The following is a 23,558-nucleotide window of genomic DNA, read 5'->3' as shown; positions in this document are numbered from 1 at the left end:
GCATTGGGGGCACATTCCTCCCCACGGCTGTCATTCTGCGTAGCCTTGCCTGTACGCTGGTGGCCAGGACTCTTTGATATGTAACCCCTATCCCAGCCTGCCCCTCCAGCTCACCTCTGAGGCAGGGCTGGGAGCAGTGGGTACTCCCTAAAGGAAGCCCTAACATTAAATTCAAGAGGAGATCAGGAACACTTCCCAGAGAAAAGAGACTCTTTTGTTGGGACCTGAGAGAGAAACAACCAGCCAGGCAAGGTGAGGGATTCTAGCATGAGGGGACAACATGAGGAACAGCCCACCCCAAGAGAGACTGGGGACTATGAGAGGAAACAGGAGGGCTTTGGAGGTACAATCAGGGGAGGATAAAATTGGCAAAGAGTGAGACGAGAGAGGGATAGATTTTATCCCGGGAGCAATGAGAGTGTTTTAAGCTGGGAGGGTGCTTGGGTTTGTAAGTAGAAAGATCTTTCTGCTTCTGTGTGGAGAAAGGATGGCGGGGGCAAGGCTGAAGGTCCAGTGAGAGACAAAGGGGTTCAGCCAGGGTGTCTCCCTAACACCCCTTGCCCCCCAACAGTAGCTCTCCCTGGCTCCTGCTTGTTCGTACATTCCAAGCCTCACCAGCTCTCTAAGATGATAGCTGTGGACAAATTCACACTCGGGTGTTAAGGACAAACAGTGGCAGAATCCACCTCAAATCCCTCTGAGACAGAGGAAGGTGGCAGCAGAGGAGGTGGAGCGTGGCTGTAAGCCTTCCCACAGCCCTGGGGTATTCCTCCCTTGCCTGTGGGTGCCTCCTAAGCCTTGTGAGATCAAAACTCTAACCAGAATGGAGTCATGGATAAGTCTTACCCACAGTCTCTGGCTGCGTGTCACTCTCTAGCTGTGTGACTCTGGACAAGTCACTTAACCTCCCTGAGTCGCAGTTTCTCTGAGTATCAGAACAATAATACCTAACCTCCCCCAGGCTAGTCAGAGGATTAAATAAGAGGTTATGCATGTGACACTCTCAGCACAGTGCCTGAACACAGTGGATCCCCCCAAAATGTTGATGACGATGATGGTGATCTCAGTAAGCTATAGGTACTAGTGCCACACATGTGAGTCTATACAAATCTTTTAACCCTTAAGGCTACATTTTTGCATATCTCCCTTTATACAAGGCAGCCTAATTGATGCACTAGTTCAAACAACTGGGAGCAATTTTAGCATAGATCCTGCCTGGTATGTACAGAGGAAATTGAACCTTTTGGTGATAGACATTCTGACCTGGCTAGAAAGTATTTTATTAATTCAACCAAGGTTCTCTGAGCACCCCTTAGGGACTGGGCTCTGTGCTTGGTGCTCAGGGGGCTCTAAGCTGCCAGTACAAAGCCCAGTGGGCATGCGATGGGGGGCGGGGGTGTGATAGCTGTAGAACAGAGCCTTAGAGGATGGGTGCCAGGTGGACCGACTGGGAAGGGTGTTCCAGACTCAGGGGACAGCATGTGCAAAGGCATGGAGGCGTGAAAGAGCATGGCATGTTCCGGGAAAGATGAGAACTAGAGGTTGGGGCCATTAGAATGAATGAGTAGGAGGAAGGGAAAGACAGAAGTGAGGCTGAGGAGGGCAGGGCCCATCTCTAAGGGCCCTCATGCCAGGCTAGATAGAGGGGTTTGTTCTGTGCATGTAGGGAGAGCTGGAGATGTGGACAAAGGCAGAATGGCCTCAGAGCTGCTCCTGGTAGGAATCATGGGCTTGGACATGGAGCACAATGGAAGAGCTCAACCGCAGGCTCGGTGTCTGTGCAACCATGCAGGCAAGAAACAAAGCCTGAGGGGTGGTGACGGCCAGGGAAGAGGGGGAGCAGGGACTGGAAATGGATGGAAAGCTGGGAGTGATTGGCCTTAACTCTGGGTAGGGTGGTGTGAGGGTGAGGGAGGGGCCAAAGACAGAGCCTCTGCTATACCTGTGGGAGGCTGAGAGCACAGAGGGCAGTGGGGAGGATGGGCTGGTCAGCTGGGGCGGGGAACAGACTCCGCCTCCTGCCTTTCCTCCACTGCTTTTCAGTCTCCCTCTGCCTTTCACTCTTCTTTAACTGACACCAAAAGGAAACTAAATACTTTTTAATATTTAATATAGTTCCTTGTTTTTAATCTAAAAAGCATGAGTAAGTGGAATCTATTTCCTCCTCAAACAGAAAAGCAAAGTTATCTATACATGGTCTCTCAAGTATATGAATGTCTAGATTTTTATTTTTCCTTTATGTATTGTATTTTAAAAAAAAGACAATTCAGGCATTGGGATGAGGTTTGGTGACATCCCTTTGGTGCCCAGCTGCACCCTTAATGCCCTCTACCACACCCCGAGAGAGCCTAAGGCTGGGCAGCCACATCCCAGGCTCATCATCCTAGGGCTGGAGTGAGACCTTGACCTGACAGCTCTTTACCTGTGTGATCTGCAGATCTTCCCACAAAGCCAGAGGGTATGTTCTTAAACCCTGGGACAATGACATTTTGATAAAGTTTTAAAAGACAATTTCATTTTGCAAGACAAACAGCTAATAAAATAGATTCTTTTTTGGTAACCACCCATACAGCAATCAATCTGTCACTCGAAAAACTGTTTCCCGAGAGGTGTGAAATGAGGCCACTCTGGAGTTCTGCGGGAACAGAGAGCCCCCGAGAAGCCTTCTTCTCAAGCAGATTACACCTGCTACCGCAAACAGGGTAACAATCTGATTCAGAGCTTAGGAAATTCCCAGCTAATTAGTTACTCAATCAATACTGACTTTTGGAAGACATGCTGGAGGCGACTGTTCCACTGTTAACATGATGTCGGCCTGCACCTACCATCATATGTGTATCTTGCCTCTGTTTCTTTTCAATTGCATCCCTATTGAGAGAAAAATAAATAAATATTTTCCACACAGAGGCCTTGCAGAGAAAGTCATACCATGGGGACTCTTCTGTGCTACAGCATTTCAAGTAATAACCTGAAACAAAGGGTCATTTCAATACCACAAAAATCAAAAGGACTTGGGTTATAAGATACCACCTGAGGCCACTATCAGAATAAAGAGGCCCTTCCTTCACTCATGCTATCTTTGGATCTGCGTGGCTGCCTCCTATTTTTTCTAACTTTACTTCCCTTAGCCCTAATTCTCTCACTGCTTAAAAAAAAAAAAAGTCTCATTATGTTATACATAGAACATATTTTAAGTCATCTTAAATTTTTTTGGAACAACATGGATGAAATCTTAATTCCTCAGAACCTCCTTCAAAGCGGTTCTAACTGAAGAATTGTGCCATACTAAACTTAGAAGGGAAACAGGCTGCTACAAGTGCTAAATACTGAACAGCAGTGTCTGCACACAGTAGGCCCTCAATAAACATCAATTAATTTTTTTAATGATGGAATCTGAAAAGCCTCAGGAACAAATAAGATGAACTGGGTAATAACTGCTTTGAAAGAAATAAATAACCAAAATATTACTGACAGGAACAGATCAGAACAAACAATGGCTATAATTTCATGGTGAAAACTATAAAATAATTGAAAAACATCTGGAAATAGTTGTTGGCATAACTAAAACAATAGAACAAAGAAATCAGTAATGTTGAGGATAAAAAAAGAAAAACATCAAACCACAAATGGAAGCAAAGAAAACAAACAAAGATGCCAATAATTGATTTGGAAAATGGGGAATGGTATCACAGCCCTAAAATAAAGACGAATGAGATGAGGCATACAATGAGGGAAACATTAGGAAAAAAATACAAGAAAAGTTTCCAGATATTAAAAAACAGCTCAGCCTAGATCTAAAGGAAACACACTGTACCTTTCAAGTTTAAGTCTAAAGGAAAGAAATAAGCGTTTGCTAGCAACAATTTTAAATGATAAATTATCTGGCAAGCTGAAGTGATGGGAGATATGTTCTTTTGAAACTGGATAATATGACAAGAGAACTGACATCACAAGTAACGAAGACAAGATGAACCTCAGGAAAAAATGTGCAATTATAAACACACATGTATATAATAGCCACATATCAGCTATGCTCCTAAACAAGACTTGCTCTGTACAAGTAGGAGAAAGTCACTTAAAAATTGGGGAAATTTTATGCACAATTATACTTTTTAAAAGCAAAGGAGAATGTCTGACTTTTCATAAAAATATAAAAGACAAAAGCTGAACAACAAGACATTGGAAATTAAAAAAGAATAAGTGACCTGAAACGTAATCACCAAGACTTCACCTACACTCTAATAATTCCCAAATCCTGATCCAGACCAGACTTCTCCCCTGAGTTCTAGGCCTGAATATCCCACTGACACATGGTCACATCCATGCCTTCCCTCACCTCACTCTTGGCCAGTGAGCGACTTCGGTGCCCATACAGTTGCCTGAGCTGGAAACCTCTGAATTCATTCCTGGTCCTTTCCATGCTCCTCATCCACTCCTTGATCCCACCCATTTGTAATAGTCTGCTAGGCTGCCATAATAAAATGTCACAGACTGGGTGGCTAAAACAACAGAAATTTACTTTCTCACTTCTGCAGGCTAGAAGTCCATGAGCAAGGTTCTGGCTGATTCGGTTTCTAGTGCGCTCTTTCTTACTGGCTTGCAGTCTTCACTGGTCTTTCCTCTGAGGAGATGGGAACTCCCTGATGTCTTTCTTACAAAGACACTAATCCTATCAATCAGGGCCCCACCCTTATGACTCCATTTAATGTTAATTACTTCTTTAGAGGCCCCATCTCCAAATACCGCCACATGGGACAGGAGGGTGTTAGGCTTCAACATATGAATTGAGGGGTGGGGTAGCTCTTCTCACCAGCCATGAGTAGAAGTTATTCTGGGATACTTCTGTACCCCACTCCCCCACGAGGTCTCAACTAAATGCACAGACAGGCCATCTGAGTATGCCTGTCCAGCCGTGCCTCTTCTCTTGCCCTAACGTTGCGGGTTTAGGGGTAACTACTTCACCAGAGTTCAGTCAAGACCTTTCCCCATAGCCAAAAGCTGCTCCCCATTCTCACCTCAAGGGGCTCCTGCTACCCCAACCTAGTCTCAGGTCTACATGAAGTCTGACCCTAACACTCAGCTGGAGGGCTGTGTGACTTTGTGTATGTTACCAAACCTCTCTGGGCTTGAACCTTTTTGAAGGTACCTGGTCCCAGCATCACCATGTCGATAAATACATCAACCTCCTAGGTGCCAGTCCCCTGCAAACATTATTTCTGGATCCATAAAGTCAGTGTCATTATCCTCATTTCAAGAAAGTAAAAACTGAGACTTGGAGAGATGCCTAGCCCGAGGGCACTACTTACCGGTCTAGGGAGCAGATCTGTCCAAATCACAACTGTTTCTGCTGCCAAGGCTGTGTCTCAAGAGAGGTAGAAACATCCAGGAACCTGGATCAAGATCTGTGCGTCTGGGGACATGGTCTCACTTGGAGCTGCATGTTCATCAGGGGTCACCCCAGGTGCTGGTCTGTGGTCTAGGGGTCTGTGGGCTTGAGGCTCCTGCTGGACAAGCAGGCAGGCACATGCTAAGGACCATGGCTGGCTCCGTGGACACTGCCTAGCTGTGCTGGGTAAATGGCCCACTTTCTGTGCCCGCCCCCCAGGCCCGCCCTGCCCCACTCCCACTGTCTATTTAAGCAAGAGGCCCCGACTCCACTGAGCCCAGGCACACCAGCTTCCGGAGCTAGGAGAGCAGCGCTGCAGGTCTCACTCACTCGGGATGAAAGGTCCTTCTGTCTCACCATTTCCTACCGGTGCGTTTTGAATGATGATGCTGAGCTGGGTTGTAGCGGGAGCTGATTCTGCTCGCCTGGGAGTGTATTGAGATGTGTAGCTGGCAGAGGGTGGCTCTGATTGAATTTTTCCCATTTCTAATCCCTGACTTGACGTGATCTTATTTTCAAAGAGGTAGAAAGGCTATAGTTTGTGAAAGGACAGAGACCATATCTCAAAACGAGGTCTGGTTCGGAACATCAATGATCTGACATGTTTTTCTTTTCTTATGAGAAAAAAAAAAAAGGTCCTGTAGTTTCAAGGTTGTAGAGATTCCATTTCCTCTCAGGAACCCTTCCCTAAATAGTTAGTTCCTGTCATTTAATTCTATTTTGAAAACACACAGGGGATTTTTCGGAAGGGTTTGGTAGGGGTGAGAGGCTGTGCAGCTGGGAGACAGTTTAGAGACCGCCTGAGGACAAAACCCCTCCCTGAGGAACTTCTCATTGAGAGATGAGGGGTGATCTCTCCCTCCCTCCGAGAGAGGGCAGTGGGGCTGAGAATTGCACAGGCCCCGGGACAGCTCTGGAAAGGCCTGCCTCTTTCGTATCCACTTCTAGATGCTTGCCAGCCTGTGGTCTAGGGTCAGGTCAGCCCAGCAAAAGGGTGAAGGACAGAGATTCATGCAGGTCGTCATCCTGGCAGGTATCTCAGGTACAAGGGACAGAGAGCCTCCCGTGAAGACCAGAACATCAGGCCACCCTCTGACCTCTCAGCAGGTTGGACTCCCCAGGCTATGGGTAGAGAGAGATGCCTGTCAGGTGCTTAACTCAGAGGAGATAAGCTAAGATACTCACATGGAACTAAAGCTCTGGGAGAACACGGGTCACTTCTTACAGAGCAAGGACCTTGGAGCTTTGGCTTCCTCCCCACCCTGATCTGGCAACATCAAGTACCCACGCTCGCTTGGTCTTGGTCATAGCCATTCAAGACCGTGTGTTACAGAGGAGGGAGCATCTGAGACTCACAGGTTAAATGACTTGCCCAAGACCATTCAGCTGACTAGAACCCACGTCTCCTAGAGCTTTTCTATGTGGATTCCTAATCAGGAGGGCACCAACTGTTTGTCAAGTGGGGAGACACTCTTGCCAGCCCTTCTGCAAACATCTTTAGCTTGGGGGCAGAGATTGGGACTCAAATTTCAAATTCTTCAGAAACATTTAGTTTGGCTGATTGGAAAAAATAATAATAATAAAAAAAATTAAAGTGTATATATAAGATGGGGGCTGGTCCGGTGGGGCCCACAGGGAGAAACAGTTAACCTGCTCAGGATGTGGGGTTGGTAAGAGGTCTTTGTGCCAGGGCAGCAGAACTGGCTTAAGACGGTGGAGGGCCAAGGATCTCTGCATGGGGCTGGGACTGAACTTCCTGGGCCTGAGTCCAGGGGGCGGGGCCAGGATCCCAGGATTCCACTGGAAAGTGTGTGTGTGGGGGGGTGTGACTCCTGATGGGAAAGCAAGACAAAAGAGCCAGGACTGTGCCTGAGGCCAGAGAGCAAGCTCAGAGAGTACCTGGGGCCAGGAATGAGGGGGCGGGGCCAGCACCAGAGATCAAGGGCAAGCTGGAAGTGGGGCGGGGCCAGAGAGAAAAGGACTCGGCCCAAGAACCCCAACTGGGGCAAGAATGTCTTGGGCAGGGGATCTGACTGGGTCTGCAAGAGATGCGGGAAGCCGATGGCATCGTTTCCAAAGACCTCCACTCACTCGAGCACCTTCTTAATAGTCGCCTCGGAAGACCCCACTGGGTTCACAAAGTGTCCTGGATGAGCCTTTCCTCCACCGCCCTGTCTATCTCCCATCACCTATTATCTGCAGCCAAATCTTTCTAGTTCTTTTCCAGGCAGCTTCTCCTTCTATCCTACCCCAGAGCAGTAGCCATGCTCCCCTTCCTGGGCCTGGGTTCAGCTTTCCCTCACCCTCAGGTATCTCAGGAGGCAGAGATTACAATAAGCTCCTGGGGAGAGCTCCTCTTGTTCTAGCTTCCCCTATCAGATCAAACCCAGGCCCCCTGGCTAGAGTTCTGAATTTGCCTCTCCCTGCTCTCCCACCCCCACCCCAAACATCCCCGGCCTGGCCTGGGTCCAGCTGTCCTGGCGGAGGTCTCATTCTTCCCATCCACCCTCCTGGTCCCCACCCCCCTGTCACACAAACCTTCACCCCCACCCCCTCTGGCTGCACTTAGTCTGTGGGGACAAAGGGCCCACACCCTCTCCCTGGCGACAAGGAGGGTGCGGCAGTGCCTCAGGCAGCACGGGTGGGGCCCCTGGGTCACTGTACCTCACTCACCTGCACTGAGCTGTTCTGCTGTGGGTTGAGTTCCAGCCACCTCTATGAACCATTCATTATCTCCTTTCAGGTCCTTGACTCCACAGTGACGCCCCCTCTTCAGACGGAAGGAAAAGAAGGACCCAGCAACTCCCCTCAGGTAAAAGAGGGGCTTCTGGAAGGGGTAGTGGTGCTCCGGGCCACTCTTCATAGGCTAGTTATTATTTTATATAAAGAGGTGCTGTGTGAGATTGTTTAAGAAAAGGTTCTGCTGCTTGGTTAAAGTTTGATAACACAGCTCCGGGGTAAGCAATCTTCAGCCGACTGTTTATCTGAACTAGTCCTGTGGAATACAATGCCAGCAGAGGAGGTATGTCTGATACACCCAAATCAAGGGAGAAAATACAAACTTCTAGGAAAAGGATTGAGGCAGCACTTCACAAAAATGAAGGAATACAATTTAAATATTCTGGAAAATGGAACCAGGTATCATTACCCAACAAACTATTTTTTTCAAGATTTTAATGCAAAAACCCAGAGCTGGTAAGAATGCTATGAAACAGGCATTCTCGAGCAACTTAGGTGGAAAGCAGTTCGACAATATCTATATCACGAGTTGTAAATTTTACCTGGTAATCCTACTCTTGAATCCATCCCAGAGAAATAATTCAAACTCTTGGGCCATTCTCAGGAATAAAAGCAGAAACTAGCAACACAGTGAGCCCCTGACAGTCAGAAACCTCGGTCCAGGACCAAGATTGCAAGACCATTATAAGAACCCTCTCCCTCCCAAATATTGACAAATTCAGTGTTTTCAGGGTTGCCAGGGAGATCACTAGGCTGAGGGTAAGGAGATTTGGAGGTCCAAGGCAATGGACACTGGATGGAAGACAAAAGAGGAGGTGAATTACTCCAGCAGTACACAGGGAGGAAGATTATTAGAGTCTTTACTATGACCTCAGTAGGGGTAGGTGACAATGTAACCTTCAGGGACTGGAAAAAAAGGAGTGAAGGTCTTTTTTTGTGGGCATTGAGGGGAAGAACAAGCAAGATAAGGGGGATAGTGTGCGACTTTGCTGCTGTTCCCTAGGAACTTATCCTGGAGGTAGGGAGTACTTGGTGCTGGATAGAGCTCATGTATATATTTTGAAACGTTTGCCCATCATTTGCATTCAGCCTTGGTGAGAAAAGTAGAGAGGAAAAGGAAATTGGAATTAGGTGACCTGGCTGTCCCTCTCAAGGACTGTCATTTACTTGAAGCTCAGTTTTCTCATCTGTAAATGGAACCAACAGTACCCACTTGGGGCAGTTGTACAGTATAGGTGCACTGTCGGTGTGAAGAGCACATTCAGGGAGCTGTGCGTTTTGTGACATCTGCTCCAATATCTTCAAGAAGTGGATCTGTTAGTTCTGTTTGTCTGATGCTCATTTCTAGTCTCCCTTGTGTCTTTGTCATGGTCAGCTTGTAGCTGTGGCCCCATCTCGCAGGGAGAAAGAATGGAAAGGAGAGAGGGAATGAGTTTTAGGTCCTGAGCAAGCTGCTGGTGGCCCCAGATGAGCTGGCTTGCCAAAGCCACCCTAGCTGGACTCCAGGTCTGCAGGGAGCAGGGCTGACACCTGTCAGTCAGTCATCTGGGGTTCCTATTATCTGCCAACTGTGTGCCCAACACACAGCTAGGGTCAGGTGATGGGAGAAAATACTGAGTGACTTCAAGGGGATACAGGCCTCAGAGTTAGAACTCAGAACTCGCATTCCCTAGGACTGGAGGTTGAAGTGGCTGGGTGCGCACCTCACTTCTTACTCCCTACCCCGGAGCTCCAAGGTTGCTGGGGTCTGCCATATGGGTCCCTGGTCTTCAGAGACACCTATAGGGCCACACACATAAAGCTCTTGCCGCTTTTGTTTTAAGGAAAGAAATTTGCCAACATTGCTCAAGCCTCGTCTCTTACCCTGTTTCTAACTGGGTAGAGCTAAAGGCATGAGGGGCTGGTCAGCTTTCTGGTGTGCAGACTGCAAACGTACAGCAAATGCACAGAAACTGCCAGCTGTCAAGAAATGGTCTGTCCAAGCCAAAGGTCTCTAGTTATCCCTGGGGCCATCATGTGATGACACAGAGACTGGCTGGGGTTTGGTGAAGAGACCATCACTGTGACTTCCAAGCCCCAAGCTCCTCTGCTGAGGTCTCATCCTTTCACACAGATGAGGGCTACAAGAGAACAGCCTCTGCAAAGGCATGGGGGAACTATGCAGATCAGGAGCCCCTGGGACTCCAGAAGTAGGGGGGAGCAGAGCCATCACACCGCTGGGCTTAACCTGCCCTTCCCTGCCAGATGTATCTTCCTGGTGACAAATGGGGCCACTGAAATAGAACACGGGAACAATGTGGACTGATATGTAGTTTAAGAAGTTCCTACTAGCTGCCATGGGGACAGGAGGTGGGAAGGCCAGCTGCAGGGAGGTCAGGTGGTAGCCGCTGCAGTGTCTATGTGGTTGAGAGTGAGGCCTGGACTGGGCATAGCAGGGAATGAATACAGGGGTTAGGGAGGCAGAACTGTGGACTGGTGAGAGGAGGCAGGGCGTAGAGGAAGGCCAGGGCCCTGGGACTGCTCAGGAGACAGAGCAGGAAGAGAACAATGATGATGGCCCAGGACCAAGGGGCAGAGAGCTGAGGGACAGATGAGGTTCAAGCAGCGTAAGCCTCCTGCTGAGCTGAGCCTGTGTCTTAAAGCAAATCTGGTTGAAACTGCACAGACTCTTTTCTCACTGGTGCTGACCTCTGTTCTGGAAATTTTCTTTCTAAGACTGTACCAGAAAGCCTGGTAAGACACCTGTCTAGCGATGGGATGGTACAGGTAGCCTCAAGCTAGGGGGCTACTCAGACCCTCAGCCAGCCAGAGAGTCACGCAGCCCTCCTAGAGCACAGACCCCGCTAACACGCTAGGCTCTCACGCCTCTGAGCCTCTGGGCCTCTGGGCTGAGGGATTGCTGGAGGCTAGCTGGGGCTGTTTGGTGCAGGTGGGATGCTAACAAGACATTCTAAGCATTTAAGTTAAACAAACCCAACTAGGGATAAACTATAAGTGAATGCATCGGATCCTCTTCTCAGGCCCATTTTGCAAAGCTGAGTCCCAGCTCCCCGCCCCACCCCACCCCAGCACCCCCCTCCTGGCCTGCAGTCTGGGATCTGGCAGTCATTGTGTCCTGGCAGGCAGGACTTCCTGAGTGACTCCACCTCTGGAGCCTACTCTTAGTGCTAATGCTCCACCTGACCTCTATGCCTTGCTCACTACAGGCTCCACCCACCACCTACCACTTTCCTGTCTCCGGACCCTCTAGGAGGACACTCCCACACTCAAATATATACACCTAGAAAGCAAAGGCTCTGCCCCCAGAGATTCTTGGGCCCTTGCTGCGACATAACCCAAGCAGTCAGTGCTGCATCTGACTCATAGGGAATGTATCCTGAGCACCTCCAGCCTACCAACTTAACAGCTGCTGCCCTGCCCCTGCCCACCGCCAGCCCTGTCCACCAGCACAGCCTGGCACTGTCTGACCACGCCTGGCCTCTCGGCTCTGACCCCCAAGCATCAGGCATAGGCTGTTGGCTCCATCTCAAGCTGCAATCCACCTCAGTGGACCAACCACATATACTGATCACTGGCAGAAGGTTCCAGTGGACTTCCCTCCCCATGCCTACAGATTTACTTTGCTACCTATATTACCAGCCATGGCCTCTTTTCTGAGCAGAAATAGTTTCCACTAAAAATTGACAGATTAAGGCTCAGCTTCCCTGATGCTTCATGGTCTGGAGGACCGTGGACACAAAGCAGAAATTGACTTTGCGGCCCACACATCGAGGGGATAGGAAGGAGTGAGCCTCACACCTGGTCTGGACTCAGGGTAGAGGAACATCATTATTACCATTTACAATGACAATCTTTCTTGAAGAGAGTCAGGTCTGGAGGGTAGTTCTGTCTATATTCCTGGGAATCCAAGAGCTATCAATCGATAAGACTTATTTTTGGTAAATGGGCTGATTAAATGCCAAATCAGAAGCCTTCTTCTATTGGTCAGGATAGGGCAGGTTATGCCATGGCTTATAATCTAAGGTTTTCTTCTCATTCCAATTACATATGGGTTAGCTGGGGTCCTGCCTGCTCATGTCTCCTCACCCTGGGGACCAAAGACCTCTGGAAAGTCTCACACCTGCTGTTAAGTACTCTGGCCCAGCAGTAACACATATCACTGTCACTCACAGCTTACTGGTCAGAACTAGTCACGTGATCCACCCAACTAGTCACGTGATTCACCCACCCACAAGGGGACCAGGAAGTGCAATCCTGCCTCCTGCCTGGAAAGCAGGCTCTAGCCGCTCTACGGACCAGAGAAAGTAAGGAAAGAGTCCTGTGAGGCTTGGAGGCAGAGACAAACAAAAAGGGGAAAGTCTACCAGGATCTTTACAAAAGCAAAGTGTGCTTATCTTTTTAAGTTAGTTCGTCCTGAATGAAGATGTGTCCCTGTCCCCACTAGCAAGTCTATACCAGCAATCTGGGGACACACAGCCTCCATGACCAGAGCCAAGAGTTCTTGCCACCCTTTTCAGAGGTGTAGGATTCAACAGCCAAGACCAGTTGTAGTCAGAGCTACACTACCAGAGGGGCAGGTATGAGTTGGAACCCAGAGCCAAGAAGACCCTTGGAAGGCAGGTTTGGTGGCAGCGATTAGAGGGAACTTAGAGGGCCATAGACCCCTCCTCCCCTGTGATCTCTGCCCCACTGGTCTTTGCTGTGAACAATGACTAATTCACAGTCTTACGTCTCACCCCCCTGGGCAGCAGACTCCAGCAGCCCCCAATCCCCTCCCAGTTACACATTCTAGAGCGGACCCTGGACAGCCCCGCAGGCAGGTCAGAGGTTTCCCCAAGCAAGCAGCCCACGGTTCAGCCTGAGCTGGGACATCCTCTCTCAGGGAGAGGGTGTCTTCTGGTTGGTTCTCTCAGAGCCAAGGGCTCCTGTGGTACTTGTGCAGAGAGACCTGTGTACAGCAGTGGCCCAGGGTCCAAGGTCTCTGAAAGGTCCCAGAACAAGGGCCTCAGCCCTCTGTGGTGACTAAGTTCCAGCCTCGGTCCAGAAATCCAGCAGCCCTCAGGCCCAGCTGCCCAGGGCTGCTGGGAGGGTTGGTGAGATGCTGATGCCTGATTTTATTTACTCATTTGCACTGATTTGCTTTTTAATCTGCATAAATTCTCCTCTAGGACTCAGTTTGTTAAATGTTCTTTGGATAGAAGACTTCAGGCTGAATGTGAAATGGTTCCCTTCAGAAGTATTTTAGCAGGTCTGTTCTGTTTTAGGAAGGTTTGTTGTCTTCATCTGTGCTCTCTGGTGCCTTGAAATGCCTACATACCACTCAGTCCGCCAATCCATTCCAGGAGAAAATGCTGTACTTGAAATGCAGCTGAACACTGGGTCTGCATCAATCCTACCATTTGTGTAGACTTGTATTTAAAGTTCTACTCCCACAGAAAGTATGTTGTCATTTCTTCTTAAGCAAAGTATGTTCCAAGCCTTGTTCAGCTCATGAACCATTAACATCAGCCCTCGTGTCAGGGAAGCAGGGATTTTGCCGGGACAGAAGCCTCAACAGTAGAGCCTGAGAGAAGCAAGATTCCTCCTGAAATCCGCCCAAGGAGGGTCTCTCCTGAGAGTGCAAGTGGCACTGGCCAGCTGGGAGCTTGCTGGGGCTGGTGCTCAGTCATGCGGCAGATATCACAGAGCTCACCTGAGGGAGGTGACTTGTCATCGTAGAGTGGGGATCCTCTCCCGGTGCGTTGTCCAGGTTCTTGATGTCTCTAACAAAGAATTGAGCAAGACACCGAAATAAGTAGAAAATAAAAGTTTTACTAGAAGGGAAAGCAGACTTCCAGATGTGGAAGCGGGCCTGAGCAAGAGAACTGTGGCTCAAAAGGCCTGGTAACAAAGCCTTCGGGGTTTTTATCCCTTTTTGCTGTGGGTGGTTACTTTTCTTAGAGGGGTGGGCTTCCTTGATTGACCACTAAGATTGACAGTACTCAGCGATACACCATTTTGCGTTCTGAGCATGTTTGTTCTCAGAATTCAGTCTGTTATAATGATATTAATGAACTTCCAAGCATGTGCATCATGTATATTATAAGGATGGCATAATGAGGCTCAGGTGAATTGAAGGTCGTTGGGGGTCTTCATTGCGCAGGTGCAAGTGACTGGCTTAAATTGGAACCTAATTCTCTGCCTACTGGTTTCTTTCTTTGTGAGTTAAAAAATGCCTACTGGCTTGCTTAATTGTGGGTGGATTAGGGCAGAGCCCTTCTAGGATAGGATGACCTCAGTATCTTTGCAGGCAGACCGGAAACCCCCTAACTTTCCTGCCTACCTCTTTTCTAAGAGCCATGAACCCCCTTACTATTAGTATGGATGCTGAGGGACGAGACGTCTCTCCTTCCATAGCCGCTTCCTGCTGAAAATGGCCGTAGTTCCTGCCTACAGGGGTTTCATGGAGCTCTTTTCCTTTCTGCCTCATTCAGGGTGGGGTCTTGGGTTTCCTGCTGAAGTGCCACCTCAGTCCCTAGACAAGAAAAAGAAGATACAAACTTGTTATTTAAATCATATAACGATTAATTTCTATTATTGATTTGCCTATTGAGTAAAGGGAAACAGGCATGGTTAATATATTTCTTAAAGAGTAAAAAAAGACCTTAGGCCTAAAGTTCCCTCCCTTCTCAGACTCCAAGGGCCCTGTCTGACTTAACACCATTTCTGCTAACAATGGGCTGATGACCCTTATCAATAGCCAGAGGATCTGAGTCACCAGTTTGAGACAATTATCAAGATTTGAGGAAGAGGGCCTTTTTCCCTAAGAAAGGAAAAAAAGGTAACTAGGTTTACTAAAAAGATAAGAACTGTGCAAGAGATGTCTCATTTCATTTCCTGCTAAAAAATTAAGAATTTTACAAGTGATGTCCAGTCTCAACATGACCTGCTGGGGAATTCCAGGATCTCCTGCTTATGGCTATTTGTGAGGCCAGCCTCAGGACAGATCTTAGCACCTGGGCAGGCTCAGAGCATTTGAAGAGGCCTGTACCCATCTAGATGCTCAGCTGTTGGCATGTGGCCTCCTGATTTCGGCCTCACTTAAGGAAGTTGAGGCCTCCTTTCCCGCAGTCACAACTGCCTGCTCCAATCCTGCCCTAGAGCTGCCCTTGCAGTGCCCATATGCAGAAGACACTGTGAACAGTTACCTCAGGCCTGATTTTCATCCTGAGGGAAATCGGCCTCCTCCCTCCTCCCACCTCCCACCCGGGGCTCAGCCTCCCTGAGGGCTGATGGGAGCCCTGGGGGCTTCAGCATCCTGCAGACTCAAAGCAGACGAAGAATGTGGCTGCAGGCAGGTTCTTGAGTATAATACAAGGGTCCGTGGGGATGAGAGATGCTGCTCCAGATGGCTCAGCTGTGGATTTAGGTGCCAGCCACCACCCAGCCTTCTCCTTAACGGCCCCCTTTTTAGTCAGCAATAGATGATTCTGGAATGGCAGGCAGTAGAGAATAGGGTGGTCAGATTTCAAACTCAGCCCCCTCCTGTGATGAAGCCCACACTCTCCGGGACAACTGCCTCATGTGACTGCAACACAAGGTCATGAACTGAGGGGTGCTGCTATTTTAAACATTAGGTTGGTTCAGGAACCCCTGGAACATATACCTCCAACCTGGCTTGAAATTTGCTTTCCAGTCACGCAAGAATCAGCTTAATCTGGGCTCTCTGAGTTCTGACATGGAAATGCCGAGGCTGGCTGATTGAAGGAGTGCCACAGAGCTGCTCGCAGCCTGTTCCTATTCTCAGAAACCACATGATACATTAATAGCTCCCGTGGAAAGTTTCTTTGAAAATTTTATGGCCCCTTTGCCTGCACCTGGCTTCTGCAGAAGCCTGTCACTTGGGCTTGCACAAACAGTCCACAACAGACAGTTCTGCGAGAGATGGAGGCCCCAACATCCCCTGCACCATTCTCACCCCTAACTGGGATAGCAGGGCATCATCTTTGTCAACCAGTCAGCCACATGAGGAGAAAACTTTGAAGGCTCTAGCTGTACCTTGAGGGCCTTTGCAGCAAGAAAATATCAGTAAAAGTAATAAAAATATTGCTAGAGATGTGGCAGGCACTATGTTAAGTGCTACCCATGCATCATCTCCAACTACCCTGAGATAGTGCTATTATGCATGCTTAAAAGATGAGGAAACTGTGGCCTAAAAAGTCAGTTATGCAGCTTATCCAATATGCAGCAGGGGGATCTGAACCCGGCATGTGTGACACCAGAGTTTGTGTTTGTAACATCTGCACTGCTGTCTCCTAAGGGATGCTCATTGGGCACAAACCATAGGCACCAGGTCTTAAAGGGCCTTCGAGGACTCAAGGAGGAGAAACCCTTTTGCCCAGTGGGCAGGCCAGGGAGTGCAAGAGGAGGTTTTTATAGGACAGGAATTGAGTTTTAGAAAGATCATGTAGCTGGTATAGACAGGATCCCTTTGGTGGCAAGTGACTAGAGCAAAGAAAAGGGTAATTTGCTGACTCATTAACAAGAAAGTCTAGGGGTTGTATTGGCTTCAGGCACAGGGAAATTGGAGCTCAAAGATATAATCATGACTTGGCCTCTCCTTCTGGCCCTAAGGTGTTTTCCTCTGAATTGAATTCACTCTCAAGGAAGGCCCCAGAAGCTTCAGGCTCTTAGTGCTTCCATCTCAGATAAAAGGTAGGCAGGCCTCTTTGTTGAGGGGTCCAGTTAGAGCTCTAGGGACAGCATGGGGTCAGGGGGCTGTGGGGCTGATTGGCCTGGTGTGGCTCACCGCCCTCCCTGTGGATGGGAACAGAGTAGACAAAAGTGGGCCTGCCATAACCAGAAGGGTAAAACAGGCTAGGACTTAGGCCCGTGTTGGTGCCTGAGACCCACAAAGAGCTCCTGGATTGGTGGGGAGAGGGTGACCTGATGTGCAAACAGACACGTACCTGATTAGAGGGACAGCTGGGGGCTGTGCAGGGCAGGGAGGGCATAGGAGGGGTAGGGAGGCTGGAGAGGGTTTCAAGGAAGGGGAAGCAGGTGCTTTGGATCTAGAAGGGTGACTAGGCGTTTACCTGGCACAGCTGTACTGCTGGGAGTCACTACTACGGCAACATGTTCATGCCAGACCCCAGGCCCCAGTTCTGTCTCTGGATGTGGCTTTCAGGGATTAGTCGAGATTTGTCTGACCCGCATCACTCAGAAAGGCATCCTCTTCAGTTATGCTTTCTGTCCTCCCAGCTACGAGCTGACTCTAAGTTTCAGCAGCTCAGAGATCACGTTGCCATGCCAACCCTTCCCTGGCAGTCATCCAGGCAGAAATGGGCCAGCCCAATCTCGGGTCTGCTGGCGGATGTGAGCACATTCCAGTAATTGGATTGGAGCAATCCTCTCGGCCTTTCCTGCGGAAACCTGGGGCTTGGCCCAGCTCCAGCTAGACATGAGCCTGTGGACACAAAGACGATGCGAGGAGGTATCCTCTGCTCCAGGACTCCCAGCCCTGCTGCTGGATAGAAGGCTTAGAGGCATGAGGACCAGATGAAAAAGCTATGAAGGAGGAACAGGTCCTATCCTAGCCTCACAGAGGGCAAAGCCTGACCCTCATCAACTTCCCAGAAGTTCCCCCAAGGCTTAGAGATCCCAAAAAATGGTGCAGCCTTCCTCAGTGGGTTGCTTCAGCCAGCAGGACTGGTCTGACTCACCTTCTCACTGTAGGAGAAATTCAGATTCAAAGTCAGCACCACCTAGGACCCTTTGAGCCTCTGTACAGCAGGTCTTATGTACCAACATACATGCTGGGCCCATTTCCCAGGGAGATGGCAAACAGAATGGTACCAGTGTTATTTGGCATACAGTAACAGAGGTCCTGTCCACCGCGGCTTGCCCATGAAAGCTGTTGGGCACCCACCCCATCCCTTTAACACCCAAACAGGGCCAGGCCCGGCCAGGCCTAGCCAGGCCCCATTCCCGAGGATGCCCTCCCCAGGCGATGACAGGTCAGCCAGCCCTGGAGCCCTCAGGACAGTGTGTGTGGGGGGGAGGGCTTTGGTTTAGGTCCCTGAGCAGTCCAAGTGCCCTCTTCCCATGCTGTGGTAGCTGCAGGCCACAGGTTAGCAATCAGGTGTCTCAGTGTTGACAAGTCACTGAAGGTCGTCAGTAACCTGGAGGAGCAACTGCTGCGTGGAGCTGCTTGCTGTCAATGCCCCGTCCCAGCCCAGGAGTGGCAGGGCCTGTGGCCTCCTGGGTCCTGCCCAGGACCTGACCAAGCACTTTCTCTCCTGTCTAGATTGAGGGTCATCTGGGCTTCCAAAGCTCCCTGGGCAAGTACACTTCCTACCTGGGTCAACCCGCAAACCATGGCCCTCTCTGCTCCCTTTGTCTGTCCTGGCTCCACGGCCCAGTCTCCTTGTCACAGTCAGACCCAGTCAGTCCTTGCTGCAGGGAGAGGAACAAGTTAATGAAGGTCAGGGTCTCTAATCTAAACAGAGTGGACAGTATCTCTGAGGACCTGAAGGCCCTTCAAGGCAGTCAGGGACCTGGGAGTTCAGCAGGTGGCCTCAGGCTGCCCCCAGAACAGTGCACAGATCAGCTTGTCCCGCCTTCAAATTCCACTAAATCCACAGGCTGGGAGAGCAAACAGGGCATACAGGGGCTAACCTCAGAGTAAGAGAGGTCACGGAGGTCCTACAAGGAAGGGGCAGGTAGGGAAGGAAAAAGCCAGCCATGTTAGTGGCCCGGCCCCCTTTAACCTCATGATAACCCACACCATTGTATCATAAATGACAAGACAGGCTCAACGAGCCTGATTCTAATGCCAGAGTTTCATCCAGGTCAGCCTGAACCCCAAGCGCAAGCCGAGTGTGCAGTAATGTAGCAGGGGTGTGGGGGCAAGGCTGGGGTCTCCACTTCTAGGACAGAGAAGTTGCCCTCCCTTGGGGGCACTGTGTAGCCCCCCACACTGACCCCAGGGCTCAGGAATGACCATGAGGATCTGAGGGCATCTGGGACTCCAGATCAGCTCTGGTGACCATGGTGTAGGGGCCGAGGGCACCCCGAGCAACCCTGGAAGCCACACACCAGGATTCATAAGGGATAAACCAAGGGGTCACTGTTGCCTTTAAAAAGGAACCCAAAAGAGCAACCCCGGGGGGTGGGTCAGTGGTGACAGCTCAGCACGCATGGCCTTCGAGGGACCTGTCAGCTCCACTGGATACCCATGGTGGACTTTGCACGGCCAAGGTGCCAGGCCCAGGGCACAAAGGTGAGGAAGGTGTTCCTCGCTGGAGGCAGAGCCTGGACTGGGCCTCCTACAATGTCCCACCTGACCAAGGTGTGCAGGCAAGAGAAAGGACCCAGATGGGGCGCAGGCTAGGCACCTAAGAGCCCGCATCCTGCCCTGCCACCCCTGCGAGGACTCGGATTCACTGAGAAGTTGCCAGCCTCCAGTGTTTAACTCTCGCTCTCCTCTTTCATGGGAAAAGTGTGCATCAGACTAATTAATGTGTTGTTGTTTGTTTACCCTCCCTTCATTGCACTGAGACAAAATAATTAACCACAGAGCTTTAGAAACCAGCCCCATTGGTGGCAATCCCTTTTGTGTCAACTGCATCAGCAGCTCCTGTACGCAGACGTAGGGACTGCAGGCAGAAGCCGGGCAGGTGAGCAGTACCTGGAGGCTCCTGGCCATGGCACTGCTGAAAGGGGCCAGGGAGGGGCTCTGGGCAGTGGAATCCAGGGCAGCAGAGAAGGGCTAGGATGGTAGGCAGGAAGGGCTGGTACACTTGGATCTGCCACATCTTGAAGGACCACTGTGGTAGCTACCGTTCCCTGTGAGCCCCCTGAATGGGGACCAAAATCATTTCTATGACCAGAGCAGGGGAGGCAGAAAAATTGGGCCTGGCCACTCACCACCGCTGCAGGTAGGGCTGGGGAGAGAACGTGACCAGAAGGGTTTCTGGGGCCACAGCAGAAGTGAGGAGGACACAGTGCAGCTGAGTAGGGAGACTCCCCTCCAGTGCTGTCCCAAGTAACAGCAGATTTCAACCCTAATCGACCAGGGTTGGGGACAAACCATGCAGGAGAACAGACAATTAGAGACTTTCTCTCAGGAAGACTTTTATGAAGCAAAGCACGTACACTGTGATGCACAGGGAGCTCCGGCATCCCGAGGAGCACGGGCCAGCTGTGCTTGGAGGGCAGCCTAGTGTGGACAGAGCAGACCCTCCCCTCCCACATTCTTTCTTCAGAACTGTCCTCATAACCAGGGCTCAGCCAAGCCTGAGCCCTGACACAATGTGACAGTGCCCCTCAGGGCCGATAAGCCCACCCGCACCACCTTCGCAGACTCACCCTTGAGGCAGCAGGGCCTCTATTCTCATCAGTCATTTCTTCACTTGTTCTTTCCCTCCACAAACTCATGGGGCCCACGGTCTGGGACTAATGGAGTCCCAGCCCAGTTGTGGGACCCAGATATGAAACAGCTTCGGCTTCTGGCAGGATGACAGTACAGTGTGGAGAGGGCTTGCGGGGGTCACAAGCATTCTTAGTGGATGGCAACTCGGCTGGGCCCTGGCAGGTAAGGAAGAGATGAGGCGGAAAAGGGCTTTCAGGCAGAGTGCCCCACAGGTGCAAAGGCCTGGAGGTCGGACAGGAGCATGTGCCTGAGGTGCTGGGGGCCCTTCCTGCCAGAGGGGCCCAGTGGGGGCTGGGTAAGGAACACAAAGGGCCCCTAGACAGAGATTGAGAGACTGGACTTTGTCCCCCAAGACAATGGGACAGCCAAAGGGGACATATAATCAGACTGTTTAGGAAGCTCCTTCTGACCACTGTGCAGACTGCGGGTTTGTGGCCCATGAGTGAGGACAGGAGGACAGTGCTGGGGTGGGTGGGTCAGGCGCTCAAGTGAAGATGGTGTTAGCTGGGCTGGGCTGGTGACCTCAGGCCACAAAGAAGGAGGAGGAGCTGAGGGAGACTTGGGAGGGGCCTGCTCCATGATATTGGGGTAATGTCCAAGTGTCTCCAGGAATCTGGCCTGGACCCCTACCCCGGGCGTCTCGCTCTCCCCACACACAGGGACTGGACCTGCAGGCTCCTCTGGGCCCAGTTGGTCCGGGCAGCCGTGTCCTTTCCTGTTATTCTTACTCCAGCCAGTCTGAAGCCAGTCTGAAGCCAGCAGGCTCCACGCCAAGACATGTGCCCAAGTGTGTACACACTGTGTGCCACGGCAGCCAAATCCATTAGCCCGTGTGGGAGAGTAAGTGGGCTGTCGCCCCCACTCCAGATTAAGCTCAAATGAAATTGTTGGGATTTTCAAAAAAGAACAAATGAGTACATCAGATGGTAGGCATGGGAGGACTCTGGACAGCCACCAGCCTTTCTAAGCACTCAGCCACGAGCACTGAGCCACCAAGGTGACATAGCTCTGCTGTAGGATTAAACAAGCTCGTGTGCATAGAGGTCAGCAGGCTTGCAATAAGTCATCCTATTTTAGCCACTGTCATAAAATAATCTCGGGGTTCCAGGCCAATAGTCTGGCCTGATTTCACAGGGCCCCTGAAGCAGCTGACCCCAAGGTCAAGGTTCAGACACCCCCTACCCAGGACTTGGGCTGGATATGGCAGAGATAGTGATGGTCACTGACTGGGTCTAGGACTCCAGGGAAGGATGTTGGGGGAAGGGACACTATGGTGGCCCTCTGGCCTCACCAGGTCCTTGACAGTGAGCCTCATTGTTCACACCTGAGTGAGGGGCCCTGCCCCAAGCAGATTAGAACCTCAGGCAGAGCCACCACCACTGCTCTTGGACAGAGGTCATGTACTTACCAGATTTAATGGAGGCCAGAGCAGAGCTATCTGCAAAGGGGCCGTTTCCCTGGGCTCTTGGTCTGAGGGCTGTGGTCTGAGCGGACTCATCTGCTCCTCGGAACTATAACCTTCCGGTGTTTGCCTCAAGGTGATTTCCCCTGAAGAAAGTAAAACCTTTATGAAACACATTCTCCAGAACCAGACATAGCCACCGGCTTAGGTTCATCTTTAGACATTAAGCTCTGGTTTGGGGATGAGTCCTCCTCCCACACCACATCAGCCCTGGACAGGATGGCCACGGAGTGTGCTTAGGTGACTGACGTGTGTCACAGAAACTCCCCCTTCTTACACCGTTGGCCTGAAGGCGGCACAGACCAACCTCCACTGACTCCCCCATTTCCTGAGCTGCTGCTGGTGCAGCCCCTTCTTTCAAGAAGCCCCAAACCAGCTGGGGAGGTAGCCTCATCCCATAAGCTTTTATGATCTAGAACTGCAGAGACCAGGCCACACACAAGAGGGATAGGAACCCCCAGTGGAGACACCTAAGCCACCTGGCAAGGGAGTGGGTAGTGCAAAACGGCCTCTCTGGAAAAGTGATTTCTAAGCTAAATCCTAGAAGAAAAGGGTTGAGCTAGGTGAGGGGCAGAGAGTGGAAAACAGCAGGGCGTGGACAGGAAACCACATCCCAGCGAGTGGGAGATGGGGCTGCAGGCACAGGCAGGGCTGGCAGGGTTGAGGCGTCTGTGACACAGATGAGACAGAGAGTCCCTTCAGCCACTGTGTGGAGGATGGCCTGACAGGAGGTGAAGTGGGTAAAGCAAGATGCTATCCTGGACCAGCCTGAAGCTCCAGGGGGGCTTTGGTGGGTAGGAAGGACTGATGGGACATGGGGACCGAGGGAGGGGAGAGTGTAGATGACACCCAGGTCCCTGCTGAGGTGACCAGGGAGGCAGGAAGAAGGGAGGGTGTGGGACCAAGACAGATGGCAACATGGACACAGACACGCACACCCCACCCCATGGTACCAGGGCAGAAGCTGGCCTGGGTCTGCGAGACTGAGCAGGAAATGACTCCCTTAGCTGATCTGGTCATGAAAACTCCGGATCATGCTCCCAAAAGCTTCGCCGCAGCATGATCACTGTGGGTCCTGGGGGCTGGGCAAGCACTCTAGACTCTTGTCTTTATAGAGTCTACAGTAAATGCACCTAGAGGCCTCTCCTGGGTGGGGCCCTGGCACTGCATCTTCAGGGCTTAGGTGAGAAGCTTGGGCCAGACCTTCCAAGCCCCAGAGAGCTTCTCCCAAAGTCTCAGGGACCATCAAATTCCCCTGTAATTGGGTAACTGATCATTCTGGAAGTTGAGGCCCAGGCTGTGCCTAGATCGATAGGTGATTTTTGCCAGGGATCAGCGGGGGTGGAACTGCAGAGGTGGTCTGATGCTACAGGCTGGGGTACAGTGAGAGCCTGGTTGTGGGGGGCCTTCATCTCAAGGGTCCTGCCACCCACACTGCCTTCCACCCCAGGTCTCTTTGGCCCCTTTCTTATGTGGTTTGTTCCCTCTCCATTCTGGCCTAGTGGGCACTCAGTGATAGGGAGGCGGCTGTGTCTGCGGCTCCTCTCAGCCTCACCCCG

At 50.8% G+C, this 23,558-nt stretch overlaps 1 protein-coding gene across 2 annotated transcripts in view; it reads left to right on the top strand.

Moving 5' to 3' along the window:
• Positions 1 to 23,558, top strand: part of SMPD3 (sphingomyelin phosphodiesterase 3) — an 80,832-nt gene that overhangs the window by 43,082 nt on the left and 14,192 nt on the right. The window contains exons 1-2 of one of the 2 annotated variants that reach the window (XM_039851882.1): positions 5,648 to 5,755; positions 8,130 to 8,198. The gene's annotated coding sequence lies outside the window, so the exon portion shown is untranslated. Of the gene's footprint in view, positions 1 to 5,647; positions 5,756 to 8,129; positions 8,199 to 23,558 lie in introns of those variants that run through there. The other variant, XM_039851883.1, reaches the window with a different exon arrangement.

Source organism: Pteropus medius, unplaced genomic scaffold, assembly GCF_902729225.1.
Source record: "Pteropus medius unplaced genomic scaffold, Ma_sr-lr_union100, whole genome shotgun sequence".
Lineage (NCBI taxonomy): Eukaryota > Metazoa > Chordata > Mammalia > Chiroptera > Pteropodidae > Pteropus > Pteropus medius.
Note: the sequence above shows the minus strand (reverse complement) of the source record. Positions and strands in the feature narration are given on the sequence as shown.